Source organism: Tamandua tetradactyla, chromosome 5, assembly GCF_023851605.1.
Source record: "Tamandua tetradactyla isolate mTamTet1 chromosome 5, mTamTet1.pri, whole genome shotgun sequence".
Classification (NCBI taxonomy): Eukaryota; Metazoa; Chordata; class Mammalia; order Pilosa; family Myrmecophagidae; genus Tamandua; species Tamandua tetradactyla.
In genome coordinates this window covers 41,509,939-41,531,680 of record NC_135331.1, presented here as the reverse complement: position 1 = coordinate 41,531,680, position 21,742 = coordinate 41,509,939, and the positions used below count along the sequence as shown (strand labels likewise).

Here is a 21,742-nt window from a genome sequence, read left to right as displayed (position 1 = left end):
AAAATGGCATTTAGATACAAATAAATCTTTCCATTTCTTTTAGTAAAGCATGACTCCTGTACTTCAGCATTCCTTTGGAGACTTTAGGGGATGCTAATATCCTCAGCATGACATACAAAGCCCTTCATGATTTAGTCTTCTGCAATCTCTCCAGCTGCAATCTTCTCTACTCCTGTATAAACACATTAAGCTCCAACCATTCCTAAAATCATTATATATTTATTATAATTTACCACATGCTTTCACCTACTAATCAATTTTTTTTTGTATTGCTGTATGGTGGGGGTCACATTTCATTCTTTTTCCATGTGAGCATTTCGTTATTGCAGCACCGTTTGTTGAATTTTTTTGTGTGTTGCTTGCTTGTTTGGTTTCTGTTTGTTTGTTTTGGGAAGTGCATGGGCTGGGAATCGAACCCAGGTCTCCCACATGGCAGGTGAGAATTCTACCACTGAACTACCCTTGTACCCCACCCCTAATTATTTTTAAGACTCATCTCAGGAATCCTTGGTGACCTTCTTTGATCACTTAAGTTTGGCCAGGACCTTTTATATATTTGTGTTGGCACATTTCATCCTGTACTTTAAAAGATCTATCATTTTCCATCTCTGACATCAAAGACAAAAAGCATTCTGACAGCTGATAACTCTTGGATATGGTATGAGTTCAATAGTAATTTAAATTTGAAGGTACATATATAGAAATGAAGTTATATGGGAAATAGACATGTCTTCTTTGGAAACTGTCTTTCTGGATTGCTCCCTTTTGCTTTCTCTGCTATGAGAAAAAGCAAAATATAAATACACATTTTCTATAAGCCTCCAATAGATATTTACCTCTGTTTATTAAATAAGTACTTTCCCCTTCTTTGACATTTTTGAAAACATTGAACTGAAAGTTTTATATCAGAGTTAAACAGTGGTTGCTTTACAATGACTAGGAGTTAGACAAGCAAAATCATTGCCTTGTTTTTTCCCTGTCTTTACTAGAGACAAACATCAACATGTCATTTTGTAGACTGAAGTGGAATCTCTTTGTCTCCGTAAAATTTAAAATCATATATTACATTACATTACTTTTTAAAATGAAATCTGTATTTCAATCATTCTCACCTTTGTTCCTTGTGTGTGTGTGTATGTGTGAGCATGTGCATGTTTATTTATGTCTGTGTGTGATACAGAGGAAGAGACTAGTTAAATGAGTATTTGTAAACGTAACAATTTTTGTTTCATAGTTAACATGTTTGTGAATTGTTCTACCACTTTGCCTTTGCTGTGTTTAAATTCAGAAACTTTATCCAGTACACCTAGTCAGCACCTAAAATGCAATGAATAAATACATAAAGCACTGTAAAAGTTCTTTTTTATTTTTTAAATATTTTTATTGAGAAATATCCACGTATGTACAGCCCCAAAGTTCTTAACAGACATGAGTATGTCAAGTCAATATGGTCGTTAGTGAAACATGGACATTGGATAGTGTTTCTTTTGTTATTTTTTTAATTACTGAACTCATTCTTGTTTTTTTTTTTGATATGTTGTGCATGAAACTAACTCGTGCTTTTTATTCTCCCCATGTACAATGCACCTGAAACTGGCTAAGCACTGTTTTCATAGAACAAAGATATGACTGTAAATAAATTATCAGTAAAATTGAGGCACCTAAAATCTCAGTAATTCACTTAACTCCTTTACAAAATGCATAAGATCTTGGAGTTCATTTGCAAAATTTCAGAGACTTGAATAATGCACAAATCCATAGGATACATATCAATTTTGCTCTGCAGTAATATAACCCTGGATTGGTCAAGCAAAAATACATGGAAGAAATTTCAGAAACAAAAGCTGTTTATCAAAAATCTCTCCCTTATTGGTTTCTTAGGATTCTCTTCTGCAGTGTCATCAGCCCAGTAATGTCGCTCATCTGCTAAGCCATATGAAGGAAGTGAGTGGCTTGAAATATCTAAAGACAATGTTTTGCTCTATCTTTCCTCCATCCTTCCCTCCATCTCTTCCTTCCTTCCATCTTATTTGCTTATTCATTTGCTGGCTAGCTGCAAGCATTTATGAAGTACCTGCCATATACCAGGCACTGTCCTAGGGACATTATCTCATTTAATCTTTACAAAAATCTACTTACCCACCCATTTTACATATAAGGAAACCAAGGCTCAGAGCGGTCAAGTAATTTATCCAAGTTCCAAGTCTAAGTAGCAGAGCTGGGATCATATTCAGATCTGTGTGACTCCAGGGACAGCACAAAGCTGTCTCTTCAGGTGTTTCTCTAGACTGTAGGGGCTGGAGGAATGGAAGCAGATGCAGATAGGGAGGTTAGCAGGTGTTTGGGCTGGATCAACTTGCATTAAATGTTTTGAGCTTGATGTTCAGAAATGGAGGGGCTGGGGAAGGGGCTGCCCCTAGTTTACTCGATGTCTTTGTATGGATCAGAAAAAAGGAGCCCACCTCTAAGCCAGAGCACGTGATCCCGGAAACAGAGCATGAGCACAGAAGTCTAGCCTCTTCTTCCTCCCTTTCACAGGCTGCAACCGGCACAGCTGTTTGTGGCAGCCCCGAGTGGAAACACCGACTGTGAAAGGCAAGCAGGGGCCAACCGGGAAACCGAGCTGAAATCTCCCCATGCAGCTGACCCCTGCCCAACCCTTGCATGCTCCCACCAATTCTCTGCTTCATTTATGAAAGAAAATCCAGAATACAGGATTATAAATGCATAGCTAAAGATAAGCTTATTTTCTCGATTCTGTAAACAAGAAATACATAGTCCAGATTCTTTGGCAAAGTTTACAGTCCGGCTGCCAACCATCGTATTTGTCTCAGACCCCCAACCTGACTTCTACTCTATACAGCATTTACTAGTATCCCATGGTATTTTACACTAAGTGGGATCAGGAAAATTCTAATAAATAATTTTGCACTTAGTAAAGTACAATAAAACCTAGCAGTTTCAAAAAATAACAAGGAAGATAAAGTAGCTCACATTATATCCCAAGTTAAATATTGGGATAAAACAGTAAAAAACAAAGCTGATTTTTTTTTTTTTTTTTTTTTTTGCCAAGTGAGTGCTATGGAGAAATAATAGTCAAGGGAGTCGAGGATATTGGCCAGTGAATTTTGAAGAGCTGAACTATTGAAATTAAGCTTGAGAGGGAAATGATGAAGCAGGAGTGGTGAGGATAGTTTGGAAGGAGGATATCGTGAGAGAGTGAAGGTCAAAGAGGAGGAGCGAGGTGAGAAGTCTGGATGTGGGACTAAGACGTGAGCTGATGCTGTCTCCACCAGTGGAGACCGCAGGGCGCATGGTGTCTCATGGAAAGGAGGTGACTAAGATGTTCTCTCAAGAAGTTTAAGACATAGGAAAACTTGTTTACGATTTCACAGAGCTTCCAGAGGGCACAGTAGGAAGATCTAAGAGGAAAAGCATGTGGAGTGACAGATCAGAGGAGGGGACGTCCAGAGCAGCACGGAGTGTAGAGCGGCAAGAGGTGAGATGCGGAGGCTTTCACTCCTTGTCGGTTTCCCACACAAGTAGTCACAGCCGTCTCCAGTGGCTGATAAAAGGAGAGACAGATCAGGCCTCTCAGGAGTCTTCAGTGCCCTAGATTGATGCTGGGAATCCCCGGTAGATGTGGTCCACCTGGTCCCAGGACCGTCACTGCTCTTCTATCCTCATTTAAAGGACTTAAACTTTTGTGCTAAGGATTTGCACTTTTTACTTGAGGTTGTTTTGGGGACATAAAACAAGGTGCATGGAAGACAATGTAGTTTATGGCAAGGCTCCTTGGTTTTATGGTTTTTTCCCCATGAAAATAAGTGTATTCCCTTGTTTTTATTTCATACAGAAGAGTAACAGTAATGAAAAATATCTAACATTTATTAAAGTGCTTGTTATGTATGTGAAGATGCCATGTTTAGCACTTTGCACAGATTATCTCAATTAATCCTACAACATGGGTGCCATCCTTATCCCCATTTTATAGGTGGGAAAACTCAGGCCCACAGAAGATAAATAATATGCCCAAGTTCCCTAATGCTAGTAGGAGGTGGAGCTAGGTTTTGGACCCTTCACACTCATAACCCCATGCCTTAACCAGGCATTCAGGACTCTTCACAACCCCCTTTTTAGTAACATTCTTGATTCCCAACATACTCATGGTATTTTGTTCTTGCCAAGTACTGAACACCCGGTAACTTGCTTGTGTGCTTCTTTTTATTTTTTCATGCTGTGTCTTCTTCCTGGACTGTCCTTCCCTCCCCTTCTATCTCCTGTGTGTTCCCACGTGCTTATCTCATGTCTTAATATAACCATCTTTATTGCTCTCATTAAAAGGGGGTTGCTGAGAGAAGTTTTTTCCAAATACCAAAAGTGCATTTCTTATGCGCATCCGGAATGAGTACTCATCGCTTCAGCAACTGAGGCCCCTTGTTTTTTAAGAACGAATTTCAACCATATGTAATATTTCCTAGAATGGAGAATTAACTGTTCAGTTTAATTCTGGGTTAGAGATAAGTCCCATGAATGGGAAATGACACAGAATCGTACAGTAGACAGTGATTCCCCTTGCTGCTCACTTTTATCCCTCGGGAGTTGGGATTGAGCATGTGCAAGTCAGAGAAATGTGAGAAGGATAAGAGTATGGTGTTGGGGTTGACATTTACTGAGGAGGAAAGAAGACCTCTGGCTTTCGGGAAGATGCATGAAAGAGTTTGCCTGAGAATTTCTTCCTGAAATGGCTTGACTGAAGGATACTTGTGGGGGCTGTGCATTGGATTTAGAATAAGTGGGAATAAAAGCTTTTCTGTAACACCAAAATTTCACCCCAAAATACTTTTGCAGTTCTGAGAGCATAACGAAAAAGGGATATGGCCAGTCACTGTCCTGGTTCACCAAGTAGAGAAAGGGGGTAAAGGTATTTCATCAGAAGGGCTTGTGTAGAACCATTTAGGGGTGAAATCCCATGGGATTTTTGGGACTGTTGGAAAGAGCGGAAGTTATCCTGGGGATGTAAGTCAAGTAAGACGGTTGTCAGCCAGATTGTAAACCTAGTTTGGGAGTGTGTTTGTTTGAAGCTGTTATGTACCCCCAGGAAAGCCTTCTTTTAATCCTGATTCAGTATTATAGGGTGGGACCTCTTGATTAGGTTGTTTCCATGCAGATGTGACACGTCCAGTTGTGGGAGGGACCTTTTGCTTAGATGGAGATGTGACTCTGCCCATCCAATGTGGGTCTTAATTAGTTTACTGGAGTCTTTAAGAGAGCTCATGGAGAGAGAAACAGCTCAGAGCTGACACAGACATTTGGAGATCGAGACAGAAAAAGCCCAGGTGTTAAGCAAGGACTCACAGAAATAGCCAGAACCTGAAGAAGAGAAACCTTCAGATCCCAGGAGATGCTAAGCTAAGAGATGAAACTCAGAGTTTTTCCCAGAGCAGCTAAGTGAAGACCCTCAGGCTCTTAGAGAGGAAGCCACTGGAATCAGAATCTGGACACAATGGAACTGGGAACAAGGACAAGTAGATGCCAGCCATGTACCTTTCCATGCAATAGACATTGGCCTTTTTTAAGAGTCAAGGTGTCTTTCTCTATATGGACATTTTTAAGGTCTTAGAACTGTAAACTTGTTATTTAATAAGTCTCTTTTATATAGTTGATCCAGTTCTGGTACATTGCATTCTGGCAGCTTTAGCAAACTTAAACATGAACTTCATCCCTGAACTTCATGCCTGTGCTTTATGAAAAAGATACCAAATGGTTTGACGATGTGGTTACTTATATATCTATGGAGTTGGCAGGACTCTGGGGTTTATGGAGCAGAGGCAGAGCATGCAATACCTTCTCAATATTCTCAAGCAATGATTTGGTCACTTGTATCTCCAAAAACCCAGATAGTGGTTTATGCTAATTTCCTTTTCTGATATAAATCCTTAGTCATCTCAACAGTCTCATCCTACTTCTACTATCATGAAAGAGTATATTTTATCACTGCTGTGTTGTTATGGATATTTGAAGGTCTGGCCAGGCTTATACTGGGTAGTTTTACAAGCCAATGGAGAAGGATAAATAAAACATTTCTGCTCAGGGCATAGAAGAGATTACAGATAATATAAAACTTTTACAGAGCAGAATTGGAAAGCAAGATTGTATCAGAAAATAATTTTAACACTTTCCCTGGTGAAACGCTAATATAATATTAAAAATAGAGACATTAGCATATTATTGGAAATTAAGAATGTGAGCATTTTCCCTTTGAAAATTTGAAGAAAGGCCCAACATATTCAAATATTCTCTTCCAATATTTATCGCAAACCTCTTATGGAGATGGATTGTGTCAAAATGATTTTTCAGCGACCAAGAGCAGCAATCATTAATCAATATTTATTAGTTAAACTTAATTAAATCAGAAGGAAATTAGAGTGGCCAATTCAATTAAATAAAACAGACTGCATATTGTTGTGCCAAGTATTATGGAGAAATCAAAACCCATAAGACACAATTCTGAAGGAAATCCATTAATTGAATATTTTGTCCTTCGGTGTTTGTGATGTTGCAACATATTCTTAAGAATTTGCCAGAAGAAAACTCAGGCCGAATTGCTTCTTCTATGCTGAAATTTATCAAATTTTCCCTGGAGAACGTGGAGGGAGTTGGGTAGAGCAGGGAGAGGAAAAAGTAGGACCTGGTTAAAGTAATAACTTCACCAACTATTCACACATTTCCTGTATGGAGTACTAGAAATAGGGTTGGTCTAGACCCACAAAAATCAATTGGGATTTTACCTTTCCTTAATCTTTTCAGGATGATCTCTCAGGAGATAGAGGAATATCCAAATAATGTGCAAGAGAGGGAGATTTGAGCTCTTACCTGAAAGCAAAACATAGCTTGAGATTGAGATAAGAATTTGTTAAAGAGAATCATCTAAGTAACTTTGTGTTTGCTTGTTTGATTGATTTTGGACTTGAGGTATACACAGAGCATTAATCACAGCTCTCAATTCATGTGATGGTATTTTCATTGGTCCATGCAAGCCCCTCTCTTATTTTGGTTATTTATTTGTCCTCTTTTATACCCACTTCCCATCAAGGCAGTGATTCTAATGTGTTTTATGTAGTTCCTTTTATTTAGTATTTATGTGTTTTTATATTTATTTATTTATGTGTGGTGTTGAAAATGTGTATTGTTATTTATGTACAAGCATGTTAAACTTATACAAATGGTGTCTTATGTTGGGCTCTGTGATGGTTGAGTTCAGGTGTCAACTTGGCCAGGTGATGGTGCCCAATTGTCTAGTCAGACAAGCACTGGCCTAACCATTAATACAAGGATATTTCATGGCTGTTTGATAAATCAGAAGACTGGTTTATTAAATCATCAGTCAATTGATTGCATCTGTGGCTGATTACATCTACAATCAACTAAGGGTGTGTCTTCTACAAATGAGAACATCCAATCAGTTGGATATGATCTGATCAGTTGAAGACCTTTAAGGGAGAAGAGAGAATTTTCACTACTTCTTCAGCCAGGCCAGCCTCTCCTGTGGAGTTTCTTGAGAACCTTCATTGGAGTTGCCAGCTTTTTGACCTGCTCTACAGATTTTGGACTCTTGCATCTCCACAATTGCTTGAGACAATTTTGTATCTCTCATATTCACAGCTGTTCTCCTGTTGGTTCTGTTTCTTTAGAGAACTCTGTTTAATGTGGGTGCCCTGGAATATGAGCCTCAATATGAATTCTTGTTCAAGTGATTTATTTGGGGATAATTCTCATAGAAAGGGAATGAGAGAAAGAGGATAGGGGCAAAGCTAAGGAAGGATGTGGTCCCAGAGACTTACTTCACTCTGATTTCTTAAGGAAGCCTTAGAGTACCAATTGCATTACAGAGTCGGCCAACCTTGATGTGAAGGAGCTGACCTTCTGTATACACTGGCATCAGCCAGAAAAGGGGATTTAGACTGGGCATCAGCACTGTCCACTACAGACCTCTCTTTGTGTCATGAACTACTTGCTTTTCACATTTATTTTATTCCATTCAGGCACAACTTCTCCAGGACTCTGTTGGGTTACGATTTCTGAAAGCTTATAAGAGAAGCATTTGGGACACAGCCCCCAGGCTGTAGCAGATCCCAAGGCTGTAATTGATCTTCCTCATCTACTTTCTCCAATACCTCTTTGGTTAGTATGTCCTCCAGTTAGGGGAGGTTTCCATCAGAGGAAGAATCCTAGTTAGATCAGCAGAAGAGCTAACCAAAGGGATTTAATTGTATATTTTGCTCTGAAAGATAATACTTAATCCTCACATGTCATATCTCAGCTGGCACCTCAAGCTGTGCCTCCAACAGTTCCTTTCCTTGCATGATCAGACTGGCAGCTTCTGAATCATGTGACATGTGATAGGATCATTGAATCCCACGGTCATTTACCCATTACAGTACTTCTTTTGCTTTAAAGTGAGTTTCTTAGTTTAAATATTGTTAGGCAGAATTCCATGAAGGTAAAGTAGAAACTCCATTAGACCTTAGGTAGCGATGCTGGCATTGCAGGCAGGAAAGATACATGTCCAAAATACTTGTCACTCTTGGTCAACATAAAGCCAGGGTATAAAGGGCTCAATATTATTCAACTTGCTACCAAGTAGCTGGAGGTTTCCAGTGATGGATGGTACCTTATAGGGAGCTCTGTTGCTGGCAGGTCAGTAGTAGCTTGGTGAAGGTGGAGGGTAGGTTGTTGGGACCAGGTGATGCCCCAACTTTGCCACCATAGTTATTCTGCTCTCTGTTCATAAGATAATTGTTCAAACATTGGGTGGACAAAGAGAGACATTGCCTGACATTTACTGACCTGAGTCCAGTTGATTTGCTTAGTCCCTCCTTCGTAGTGGATGCTGTCAGGTGGACCTTAATGTACAATAAATATTTCTCCACAGTTGGTGCTTGCTCTCATGGGTCCACTCATATGCCTCTTCACCAGGTATCTCAGATTTTCCAGTCTCATTTCTTCCAGGACCCTGATGAGCTAAGTCATCCTACATCGCCCATGAGTCCATGTATATTCTTGTTTTGGGCCACTTCTATCCCACAAAGAAGTGGAAGGCCACCTGAAGCTCTGCTTATTGGGAAGATTTACTGTCACCACACTGTCCTTCAGTAACAGGCCTGAATAGGGCTGTAATGCATCCCTATTCCATTTTCATTTCGCACCCACATAACAACTTTACCCATTCATGAATGAAACTCAGGATTTTTCCTTTTCCATCACTAGTTTGCAAAGGCCGTTATAACAAACATAAATATTGGACCACAGACAGGTTGGCTTAAACAACAGAAATTTATCATAGTTTTGGAGGCTTGAAGTCCAGTATCAATGTGTGGCAGGATCATGCTATCTCTGAAGTCTGGGGTGTTCTGCGGTAGCTGGCTAGAAATCCATAAATCAAACTCTGCCTTCGTCACATGGCCGTCTGCGCCCTTCTGTCTTCTATCATGTCTAAGTTTCCTCCACTTAAAACAACTTCAGTCATATTGGATTAATGCCTATCTGATTCAGTTTAATTTCACCTTAACTAATAACATCTTCAAAGATCCTATTTACAAATGGGTTCACATCTAGAGGACCAGAGATTAGAACTTGAACATGTCTTTTTTTCAGGGGAAGGGGTATTAGTTTGAATACATTATATATCCTAGAAATGCCATGTTTCAATTCTGATCCAATCTTGTGGGAGCAGCCATTTCTTTCAATCCCTATTCTGCACTGTAGATTGGGAGCTTGATTAAATTATTTCCATGGAGATGTGACACACCCAACGGTGGGTATTAACTTTGATTGGATGGAGATGTGACTCCACACAATCCAGGTGGATCTTGATTAGTTTACTGGAATCTAAAAGAAGAAACAACAGAATCTAGAGAAACGACAGTAGTCTCAGAACTGACAGAAACTTCACAGTGGAGCTGACACAGATGAGGACACGTGGAGAACAGAGACACAGATGTTTGGAGATGCTTAGAGGCAGCAGAACCTGCCATGAGATGTTAAGCAAGTCAAAACTTGGAGAGAGCCAAGAGGAGCTGAGAGATGAAAGCCAGCCCTGGAGAAGCAAAGTGAGGAACCTCCATAGAAACAGAGAGTGAAAGCAACGGAGCCCAGGAGCAAGGGACCAGTGTAACTTCCCAGCTGAGAGAGGTATTCCTGACCCATGCACCTTTCTTAAATGAAGGTATCTTTCCCTGGATGCCTTAGTTTGGACATTTCCACAGACTTAGAACTGTAAACTTGTCACTAATTAAATTCTTGGTTTTAAAAAACTGTTCTAGTTCTTGTATATTGCATTCCAGCAGCTTGCAAACTAACATGGGGGCATGGTTCAATTCCTAATGGGAAGGAATGTTAGTGCAACAGTGGTAGGTGACATGAGTTAGAGGACATCTGTTATTGCATCCTACTTTTGCCATAAGAACCTGATTAAGCCTAATTTAAGAGGTACCACTTCCATTTAATAAATAGATTGCCACTATTCTTATAACCCTATGAGTTTGTTGGTCTGATGAGACCCAGTTTATGATAGACAGTTCTGTCTATCATAATTGGGTTATTTGATGTCCTATGGTCTGATGTTCACTCTGGTCATTTGATGTCCTATGGTTAGATGCTCACCCTCTACCAGGGCTCAGTAGCATTCCAGGATCAGTTTTGTGAATGATATACTGTTTATCTGCTACAAATGACATGGCCTCCTTGCTCTAGAACTCTAGGGGTCTTACTGCAACTCTCCTAGGGCATCAAAGACTTCTCATGATCATTCTTTGCAACTGCCTGGAGTTGTGAAGCAGAATCGTACCAGTATGCCCGAATACGGAACATGCTGCTTCCAAAACTGAAAGTGGTCCACCACGCATTGTGCTTTTTTCATTAGAGTTAGGAGTTATCGTTTACTTTGAAAGGGATATTCCAGCATGTCACAGACCACTGGATCTTTAAAAACTTCCCTTATTTTGAAGGTCCTAGAATCATTGTAAGATTTATCTCCTACCCTCTAAAGCACACATGTGTTACCAAGGCTTGCAAGTATTTGGTGTTTCTTGCATATCAGTTCTCATTAATGTGGTTCATCAATATGGTGAACCACAGTGAGATTCTGCAGGACAATCAGGTCATATAGGATGCTTGGCTTGGACTGTATTATGACAGAGGGCAGGGGAATTAACACAGCTCTGGGGCAAAAGCATGAAGGTACACTGCAGTCCGTTCCAAAATGATACAAACAGCTTCTGATCTTCCTTTCCGATAAGTGTGGAAAACTGCATTTACTCTTGCAATAGCTGCATATCAAGTATGTGAGATTGCATTGATCTCTTCCAATTTTGATCGAAGAATAAATGTGAGGCCTCCACCAATGCTAAAGTGTATCCATTTCAATGACTTATTTGAGAAATGGTGAAATGGCTACAATGTGGATCTTTGAACTCTCTTTGAGACAGATCCGAGCCAGGATTCCAATTACGCCCTGACACCCAAATGTTGCTACGTTCACAGAGGAGCCGTGATGGAGCTTTGGGTGACTGAATATCAACAGCAGCTTGGACCCTGGATCCCACAGGGTATTATCCTTTGTTCACTGTATTGTTACCTGAGTAAGTGGCTATAGGTCCCTTAAAATTGTGGGAAATCACAATTTTACACAGTTGCCATGGTGTTGTGAGATATTTTTTATGAGATGCCAGCTTTTTACTTCATGGGTTCTATGTTCGAAAATTAGTCATTTAATTCAAGCTAATGTTCTAAAGATTATTTTTCAAGTTAAAACATAACTGCACACTAATACAAAAAAATTATAAATAAAAACGCTTCTGGGGAAAAATCAATTTTTGAGATGGCACATGGCACCTTCAAAAATTCAAATCCAGTTATGGTATAAATATATCTATATATGGAGAGGTTACTGAAGTCTAAGTAAACTGACTATTACTTAGTTTATAATAATATAAGTTTTGCGTATTTTTGAGCACACCCACCATTGTGGTCAGAGAAATGAGATTTTACAAATCTGCTTGTGTAAGATTAATGTCATTCCTACCATTGCTTTATCTATAAAACTAGAATCCTCTGCGACTTAACTCTTCTGACAAAATGCAGATTATTTATTCTTTCAAATTAGGAAGATTTAATTAGAAGAATCACATATAATCACTTGCTAGGAATTAGAATGAATGCAAAATGCATATAACTCCTGAAACTGAGTGGGTTAAAAATGAGGAAATAAGAAATGAAACTCTTTTGTTAACAAATAAATAGTATATAATCAGCAAAGAAAATCCCATGGAAATACAAATTACAATTTCTCTGTAGATTAGGGGTATGTTTCCCCAATATTAGTCATATCTCTTTTCGGTTCCCAGGGAATGCTATTTCCGGGGAAGTATCTGGTAGAATCTATAGGAGGTCATTTTCATTTGGTTCAAATGATGCACTAGGGATTTATTAAATCTAAGCTTAAATAGATTAAGTTTTATGTAATTTACAGTCTCTTCCAACAACTTTGGAGTCATCATTTTCTTCAATAAAGATTCTTCAATACTCCAAGTTCTCCCTTAATTACAAAAAAGCAGAGTTAAATGCTTTCAAGTAAGAAAAGTTTTCTTAGCTTTTCTGGACATTTTATGAAAAGGAAACCTGATTGTTTTCAATGTGCTCATTTTACATTTCATGGATTGATTTCACAATTCCCCCCCCTCAAATCCATGTATACGTATAAACAATATCCTTAAATGCCATTAAGAAAAGTCAGTTCAAAAATGTGCCAGCAATAAAGGAATAGTTGTTTTCTGTCTTGTACATCATGCCTTTCACACCTGGGATACTCAAGTGATGTTTTCCCTTTGTTGGGGTTTCTTTTCTTCACTTCTTTTTTTTTTACTCCCTGCCCACCCCCCACTTCCATCCCCAACTTCCTCTATTACCACATTGTTTAGGCCTAGTTCAATTGCCATCTCATCCAAAAAAGTCTTCCCTGCTACCCACACAGGCTGTCTTCCCCATTTGTGTCCGTGATATGTTTACATGTGACTTTTGTCATTAGACAATGTCATCTAGACCTGCAGAGACTCTATATCTAAGAGAGGTTCTTTGCAAGTTTCTGCAGTAAAAGAGAATTTTAAAAATTCCTTGTGCATTATTTAATAAAATTTATTATTTTGAGTATCTTTTAAGGATTTCTTGAATTTGAGCAAACATTACTTGTCACATTGTAGAAGTCATTTGGAAGGTGAATATGGCTTTAAAATGACAATAAAGGATATAGAAGCTAAAGAAAACATCTCTAGCTTCACAATGATTTGTTTTTCCCTTCGAGAATTATTCTCTGTGAAATTTAGTTAGCCAAGAATTCTGTTTGTTTTTCCTTGAGCTGTGTTTATGAAATGCTGTGCTTAACACATACTTTTTCGAGTTAGAGAAATCCCATACAAGTTCATCCTTTTAAGCACAAAACAGTTGACCCTCATTTCGTTTCAGTCTTCCTCTAATCAATTTAAATGCACCACCAGCCTCACTCTAACATATTTCAATATTCTTTCCATTCCTTCAACCACCCCTTCCCCTCAAATAACCCTCAGAGGAAGAACAATTATTTGAGAAAATGAAATCAAGTCAATAAGCTCTATTAAAAGAGAAACCAAGTAGCCAGCCATACCCAAGATATCCAGGGTTTGTGTGTCTGGGTGAAACAACAATAAATATTTATTGCGATGCTTTTTTTTTTTTTAATGAGCATTTCAGGGTCCATCTGTGATATTAACGACTTACCAAGCAAACCTATGCATTAAGAGAAACTGTTTTCATTTAGATAAATGAAAGCAGAGGCAAAGGAAAATGATGCAAGGTTCACCTTGTAAAAGTCACAAATTAGATACGAAGTACTGCCACGGGCAAATTTGAATTCAATAGAATAAGGCTGGCAGTCATGAACATAAGGTAATAGGCTTATCAAATGAGGTTTTGTGTTTTTTTCATAATGTACATTTTATGGAGACCAGTATAAAACTAGTCAGTGAAGAAAATATAATTTAAAAAGAAAAATTTAAGGGGAGATTCTGTTTCTGAACTGAAAAACAAGCCGTCTCAAATTTGCATCAAATGGAGGGAACCAGAGAGCTTGAGATGAGCTCTCTTAGCTCCTAAGGCGTTGTGACTTGAACCACAAAGTCCTCTATTCTCCTTCCATTTACCACTCTCCTACCCCAGCCTCAAGACAAGATTGAGGCTGAAAAACAATGGTGAGCACTTACGATTGAAAAAAAAACGACATGGGTTCAGTTCAAAAACAGTTTGGGCCATTGACACATCATTCTGTAAGTGCATTTACCCAGTATTTGTTAAGCAGACACTATGCACCAGATCCCACTCAAGGTGTTTTTACATATGCCATCTCATTTAGTCCTCACGGAAGTTTCAGCAAAAATTGGGCTATATCTTTTAAAATAAAATCCATTTATATAGAAATGCAAATGCTGCATACCATAAAGGTATTAGGTGGACTTTAACCTAGGGCTCGGGCCTGGGCACCTAAATCAGGAACTGTGTTTCCCATGAATCTATACCAAATTTATAAATGTATAGCAATGCCTGCGTGTGCTTTTCTCGGGTTTTATTACTTACCAGCTTGCTGTGCTATTACTCATTCAGGGAGCAGTGAATAGCACACAGCAGGGTTCTCTGCATCGCTCTCCCTGTCTTTCAATAGTTAACAGATCCTTAGTTTTCTGATCATCCATGGATCAGATTGACTGAGAATAAACAAAACCCTGATTAGATAGTAACAGCCTACAGTCATAATCTATTTCTTAATGTATCACCACTCTGCTAGGGAGCTGTAGAGGGTAGAAAGATGATAAATGTGTATCAAGTAAGGTTGACATATTTATAAACAGAGAATCCTAAAATATTGTGACAGCTATAAAAGTGGAATTGTGCATAAAGTAGAGGAGTACATGGAGCTCATTGGCAGAAAAATGCTTCAGAGACACTGAGGAGCTGGATTTTTAAGGATTAATAAGAGTCAGCCAAGGACAAAGGCAGAAAGGAGAGAGAATGGGCAAATGAAATTAGGTACCATAAGCAGAAGGATCAGCATGTACAGATACACAGAAGCATGAAAACGTATGACTGGTTTGGGAATTGCACTTTGGTTGTTATTGCTAGAGCATTAAGTACAAAAAGCAGGTGAGTGTGTTCATTTGTATAATATTTGTTGCTCTAACAAATAAATTCCTAAATTTCAGTGAATTAACGGAACACAAATTTATTTCTTAGTCATCTATGAGGCCAGCGGGTGTTCCTGATTGGCCATTGCTTTTCTTCAATGTCCATGCAGTGATTTAAGAACCCGAGGTTCTCCTATCTTGTAGTTGTGCCATCTCTCAAGATCTTGTCTCCCTTGCATCCAGTTGGCAAGAGAGAGAATAAGAAGGTATGTCTACCTCTTCAAACGTCTTAGTTAAAAAGCAGCACATCTTCTGTTGACGGTTAATTGGCAAGAACTAATCATGTGGGCCACACTTAATGCAAGGAATGCTAGGGAAGACAGTCCACTTGGAAGAGCTCCTTCTCAACAGCAAGTAATATTGGGAAGGAAGAAGCATTAGATTTTGTGGACAACGAGTTGCTCGGCTATCAAGAACTTCTTGTCCCTTTAGCCACAGTGTCTTCTCACTGATTAGTTTCACTAAAGGCAGAAATCAAAGCTGAAAAGGTATGTGAGGCTGTTTGCTGGAAGAGACAGCATGGATGGTAGGTGAATAGTTGTCTTTTTCACCTTTCCTGATGATTCTGATTTTTTCAGAGCAAATGGGGATCAAATGGATGACTTTCTCAGAAAGTGCACAGAGGTGGCCTCTGGAGCAGGAAGGGATTAAGCTTTAGAGTAACAAGGCCAAGACCTTTGACTAAATTGAGCACTCATTTAATAGAGACTTCGAAGGATTAATGTTCATTGTGGTCTTTCACTGATGGATCTCTCTCATTGCTTTGCTTAGGAGCAGTATTTATTGTGAAGTCACCTATGCCACAATGATAATTTCAAGAATTTTAAACTGGGAAGTAAATGTTTAATTTTTTAGCATATGTGAAAAATTCACTTTTATTCATGCATTTATTACCTCATTAATTCAACAATGTCCTAATTGCTTATTATATATTGGATATGATATTTGAAGACGAATTTAAGTATTTTTCTTGGTGGAGAAGGGGTGTTAGATGAATAGTTTTTAAAATTTCACAGGCAACCCGAGTGACTCATGGTAGCAGTGCTTTTCCACCATTTTGATAGCTCATTCTCTCTGACCCCCACCTGCCCAAGGAAGCAATTCCAAATCTCCAGTGTCTGTATGGATAGTTTGAAAAAGTGTGATATGGGATACTGATATGTCACTCTTTGGTAGGCCATGTCTCATTCTTGTAAACTACTGATAATTACTGTTTTCAAGGTTTAGCCACTGCCTAAGTAAGGCTAGATGGGTTCCACACAGCTAATGCAGAGATTGTAGCAGTTAGAGAGCAAGGACTCTTGAAAGAAGAAAAGGTAATAAGAAATATTCTCAGTGTTTTAACAGAAACAGCTATAATCCATTAAACAGTTGTTTTAAATATGTACCTACTCTAACTAAACCACCCAACAATGCAACAGCTATCTAATTGTTAGAGACAGCTTTTTGACAGATACTACCTATGTGGGTGTTTTATGCTTCTGAAACAAAACAAAACAAAACCAAAAAGAAAAAAGAAGATACTAAAATCCAAATTCAAGATTAAAAAAAACCAAGGAGGAAGTTTCTACTCGGTTTGACAGTGCTAATCTGCTTGGGCTACTCTTGAATTAAAAGGCCCAATTACAATGAGTGTTGGAAATGCTCAATGAAATGAGTCCCTGGTGATCTCAGATCCCTTGAGAAGCATGCATTATGCAGGCACTAAGAACCTTTTGCTCAAAATCAATTACTTGGTCTGCTTATATTTTGCTATATAAAACTTCCTCACATCATTTAGATGAATTAGTAACCACTACAATTTCTAAATTCACAAGAAGCAGCCACACTTGAATTTCTAGAGAAGGAAACAATTTGCTGCTACTGTGCCTATATATCAATTGCCAGCTTGGGTTCTACAGTCCTGGAATAGTTTTTTACCTTCTATCACTTTGGGGTCAGTTTCTTATTATGAATGAGAAGCTGCCTTTGCCCTTGAAGAAAATGAAATAAAACGAGAATAACCTTCCTGCTTCCACTGCTTGCCTTCCTGGTCTAGTATTCGGGTGTCTGAAGAGTTGATTTTTGGATGTCATTAAACACAGCTAGTGATCCTTTAAATGAAATGGACTAAATGGCAAATGGTTTACCACCTTCTACCCTTCAGTTTAGTCACCTGAAAAAATTCACAATTCAAAATATGACTTTTAAAGTAGCCCTAGCTCATCTATCTCGATTTCTATTATTTCTTGGGGAAAAAAGTCTCATTCGTGATAATGTTGCAGTGTATGCTGGTGTCAGTGACTTTGATCAATATCTTCTTAGGGTAGGAAAGACAACAGCTTCTTCAGTTGTCTCCCTGGAGGTCTGAAAATTGCCCTGGCTTCCACGATTTTATTGGGGAAGGGGAAAAATGTAAGTCTCCCCAAAATATATTTTGCCAATGGAGAGATTCCTCTATTTAGGAATTTTCACATATGTGAGATATTTTGAGTTATTTTTTAATTCTGACAATTACTTACAAATAGCCTGTCGGTAAAAGCTTAAAAATATGTCTTAAGTGATACTATAGCATATTGCTAAAGAACATTATCACACCCTTCTTTTTTTGTTATTTCAAAATGGAAGCCTTTTCTTATATAATGAGATTCTGAGTTGATTAACTGCATTAGCAAATATAGAAATAAATGTCATTGAGGGGAAAGTTGGGTAAAATACCAGGAAAGTTTTTCCTTTTAAGAGAACTCATTAATTGTGAAATTCATTGGATTTACCAAATATGCTTTAAATATCATCTCTGAGTCTAGAAGTAAGTATAGTGGAAGGGAGAAAGTGGCAATTTAGGGCTGACCTTTACAATGGGGTTTTCCATAATTAGTATGAAAAAAATTCAGAATCAAATGGTTGAAATACCTTTCCCTCAATGTTTTCTCTCCCATTGTCATAACTCTTTTAATAGCCTAGAATGGGTAGAAATGATTAGTAACTCTTCCATCTAAGGACGATACTATGTAAATTGGATTTCTCACATAAAATAAACAGCTAAAAAGGCCCCTGGTGATAGTACCGGTTACCAGATAATTTAATATTTTTAGCTTCTGTTTTTGAAATTTTCCTCAATTACCCAAGAAGATTGGTCTACATAATAAAAGTACAGTCAAAGACTCTTGTGAGGGTGTAAGTTTTGCATTGTCATTAATCACAATGAGTAGGCTGAAGAGTCCATGTCTAACAATGTTTTAGGAACTATGATCTAATAGGGGTATATTGGTTTGAAGCTGTCATGTACCCAGGAAAGGCCTTGTTCTTTTACTCCATTCCAGTGGGTGCAGACCTATTATGGATGGGACCCTTTGGTTAGGTAATTTCAGTTGAGACATGACCCACCCTATTCAAGGTAGGTCTTAATCCTTTTATTGGAGTCCTTTGTGTGAGGATAAAAGACAAAAATGCCGAGAGAGCTCAGAGAAGCCCCAGAGACGTTGAGAGATAAGAGCACATCCACAGAAGCTGAGAGAAGCTGAGAAAGCCACTGAAGCCAAAGCTGAAAGCAACAAAACCCAGGAGAGAAGGGTCTGCAGACACTGGCTGTGGACCTTCCTGTGTGACAGAGGTGTCCCAGATGCTGCCAGCCTTTCTTCAGAGAAGGTATTGTCCTGTTGATTCCTTAATTGGACGTTTTCACATCCTTAGAATTGTGAACTTGTAAGCTCATAAATCCCCATTGTAAAAGCCGGTCCATTTCTGTTATATTACATTCTGGCAGTGTTAGCAAACTGAAACAAGGGGAGAAACATGTAAATACTTAGGATGCAGGCAAACAGTCAGAGAAATACTGACTTTGGGCAAGTATGGGATATTCCACTTCTGCGTTATCCTTTCCAACATTGAGCATTGTCATTCTTTTTGTCCTTTCCAAGTCGATAAAACATAAATAAAAAACCCACATGGACAAAGGAGAGGAGGGCTGGCATGTGAAAACAGGCATGCTCTCAGGCTCTGTTGGTGGGAGTGCAGCTGTAAAAACATTTTGGAGGGTAATTTGGCGACATGAACCAGAACACTTAAAATATCCTTTGACTCAGCAATTCCACTTCCAAGAACTTATCCTAAGGAAAAAATCAGAAGACAGTTCAAAGATAGCTGTTGAGCTGGTTGGAAAGGATGTATGTACCCTAGAAAAACCATATTTCAATCCTAATCCCATTTTGTAAAAGCAGCCATTTCTTCTAATCCCTATTCAGTAGTGTAAATTTGAAACTGTAATTAGATCATTTCCCTGGAAATGTGACACAATCAAGAGTACTTGTTAAGCTGGATTAGGTGATGACATGTCTCTGCCCATTTGGGTGGGCCTTGATTAGTTTCTGAAGTCCTATAGAAGAGGAAACATTTTGGAGAATGAGAGATTCAGAGAGAGCAGAGCAGAACGACATAGTCACGAGCTAGAGTCCACCAGCCAGTGACCTTTGGAGATGAGGAGGAAAATACCTTCCGGGGAGCTTCATGCAACAGGAAGCCAGGAGAAAAAGATAATAGATGGCACTGTGTTCGCCATGTGCCCTTCTCACTGGAGAGAGAAACCCTGAACTTCATCGGTCTTCTTGAACCAAGGTGTCTTTCCCTGGGTGCCTTAGATTGGACATTTCTATAGACTTGTTTTAATTGGAACATTTTCTCAGTTTTAGAACTGTAAAATAGCAACTTACTAAATTCCACTTTTAAAAAGCCATTCCATTTCTGGTATATTGCATTCTGGCAGCTAGCAAACTAGAACAACTGTATGAAAATATTTATTTACCATAGGGGTTTTGTGATAGTGAAAAATCCTCCAAAACAGGGAGTTACTTAATCAGATGTAATTCAAATGAATAACAATTGAAATAAGTGAAGTAGGCTGGCTGTAGGATAGCAGGGAGTGGTGGCAAAGAGAGAGAGAGAGGCAAACCACAGCATTTGTGGCTGAAGGTAGCTATATAGGAGTATTGGCTTAGGTCTGCTAGAGGTTTTGCTTTATTGAAAAAAACCCTGGAAATTCATATTTTTTGTAAGGCATTTTCCAATGCTTAAAATTACATGCAGGTGATAGCAAATGCAGTTTTGGGCCCTGAGACATGGGTTGCCAGTAAAAATAAATCATACTAAAATCTATAGTGGAGCCAAATGCCACCACTAAAAATGAGGCTGAGGCTGTATCTTTACTGACATGTGAAGATGTTCCAGAGTTGAAAAATGGCCCTGAACAATATGATCCCAATTTTTGAAAAATGCATATCACGTAATTTGTCCCATTTTTATACAGAGGGTAATACTTGTACTATACCACGGAAATACTCACCATTGCTATCTTTGGGTGAGGAGCTCACAATAATTCTGATTTGTGTTTTCTAACTTTTCTATTTTGAATATATATTGTATAATAAAATTTAACTAAAAATTGCAAAATTCACTGGAGTCCTCAATGGACAACGAGATATAAAACACAGTGGGAGAATGGAATGAGAAGCTGAAAGTGGAAGTGATTTGAATAGGAAATTGAGACTGTACTAAAACTGTTGGGGAAAAAACAAATGCATGCAGAAAGTCAATTTGACAAATATGGTTTATATTACTAGCATTACTCTACTTCCAAAAGGGTATCAGAGTTAGATAGATAAATAAGACATGGTCTCTTCCCTCTAGGAGTCCACAGTCTAATGAAGATCTCTCAGTGTTACTTGTTAATTGCATACCTTAGACATATAATCACAGAATTAAGCAAAGACATAACAAAGGAATTTAGAAATTACACAGGAACATTAAAGGGATTTATGCAGTTTATTTTCTTGGGATTCCAAACATAACTGGATAAATGCCATATTCTAAATGCAATGGTTAGTTTTTGCCAGTGTCAAATTCCATACAAAGCAGGTGTGTCTTGGGCAAAAATCCAAGGAGGTTTCATTACTAAAAATGTTCCTCATCATTATAAGTTGTTAAAAAAAAAACTTCATAGAATGAAAGATAACACTTCCAGGAGATTTTGTTATATTTCTTTACCATGATGAAAAATGTGGTAGAAGAGACAAAAAAATGAAAAAAAATCAACTAGTTAAGTTTTTAATCTGTGCTTTATAAAAAGCATCTTGCAGAGCTTCACAAGAAGTACTAAAGGTGATTTAAAAATACATAGATAGAGCAATCCCTTGCAAAATGAAACAAACTGACATGATGAAATGTGCAAATGACAAAGTGGTGGATGCAAAGCATAAATGATGCAATAAAACTGAGGGAATTAGTTGACTAGAAAGCATATGTAAATATGTGGTATATGCAGTTTGTTCTAGTTTGCTAGCTGCCAGAATGCAACATACCAGAGATGGATTGGCTTTTATTAAAAGGGGATTTATTTCATTAGTTCTTCAGAAGAAAGGCAGCTAACTTTCATCTGAGGTTCTTTCTTACATGAGAAGGCACAGGATGGTCTCTGTTGGCCTTCTCTCCAGGCCTCTGGG

The 21,742-nt window shown here is 38.4% G+C and overlaps 1 long non-coding RNA gene across 1 annotated transcript; it reads right to left on the bottom strand.

Annotated features, from left to right (window-relative positions):
• Positions 1-1,787: 1,787 nt before the first annotated feature.
• LOC143682378 (uncharacterized) lies at positions 1,788-7,941 on the bottom strand. The gene is made up of 3 exons (XR_013175106.1): positions 6,792-7,941; positions 2,463-2,586; positions 1,788-2,297 (listed from the first exon to the last, which is right to left on the bottom strand). It is a non-coding gene; the product is annotated as an uncharacterized LOC143682378 (long non-coding RNA).
• Positions 7,942-21,742: the final 13,801 nt, after the last annotated feature.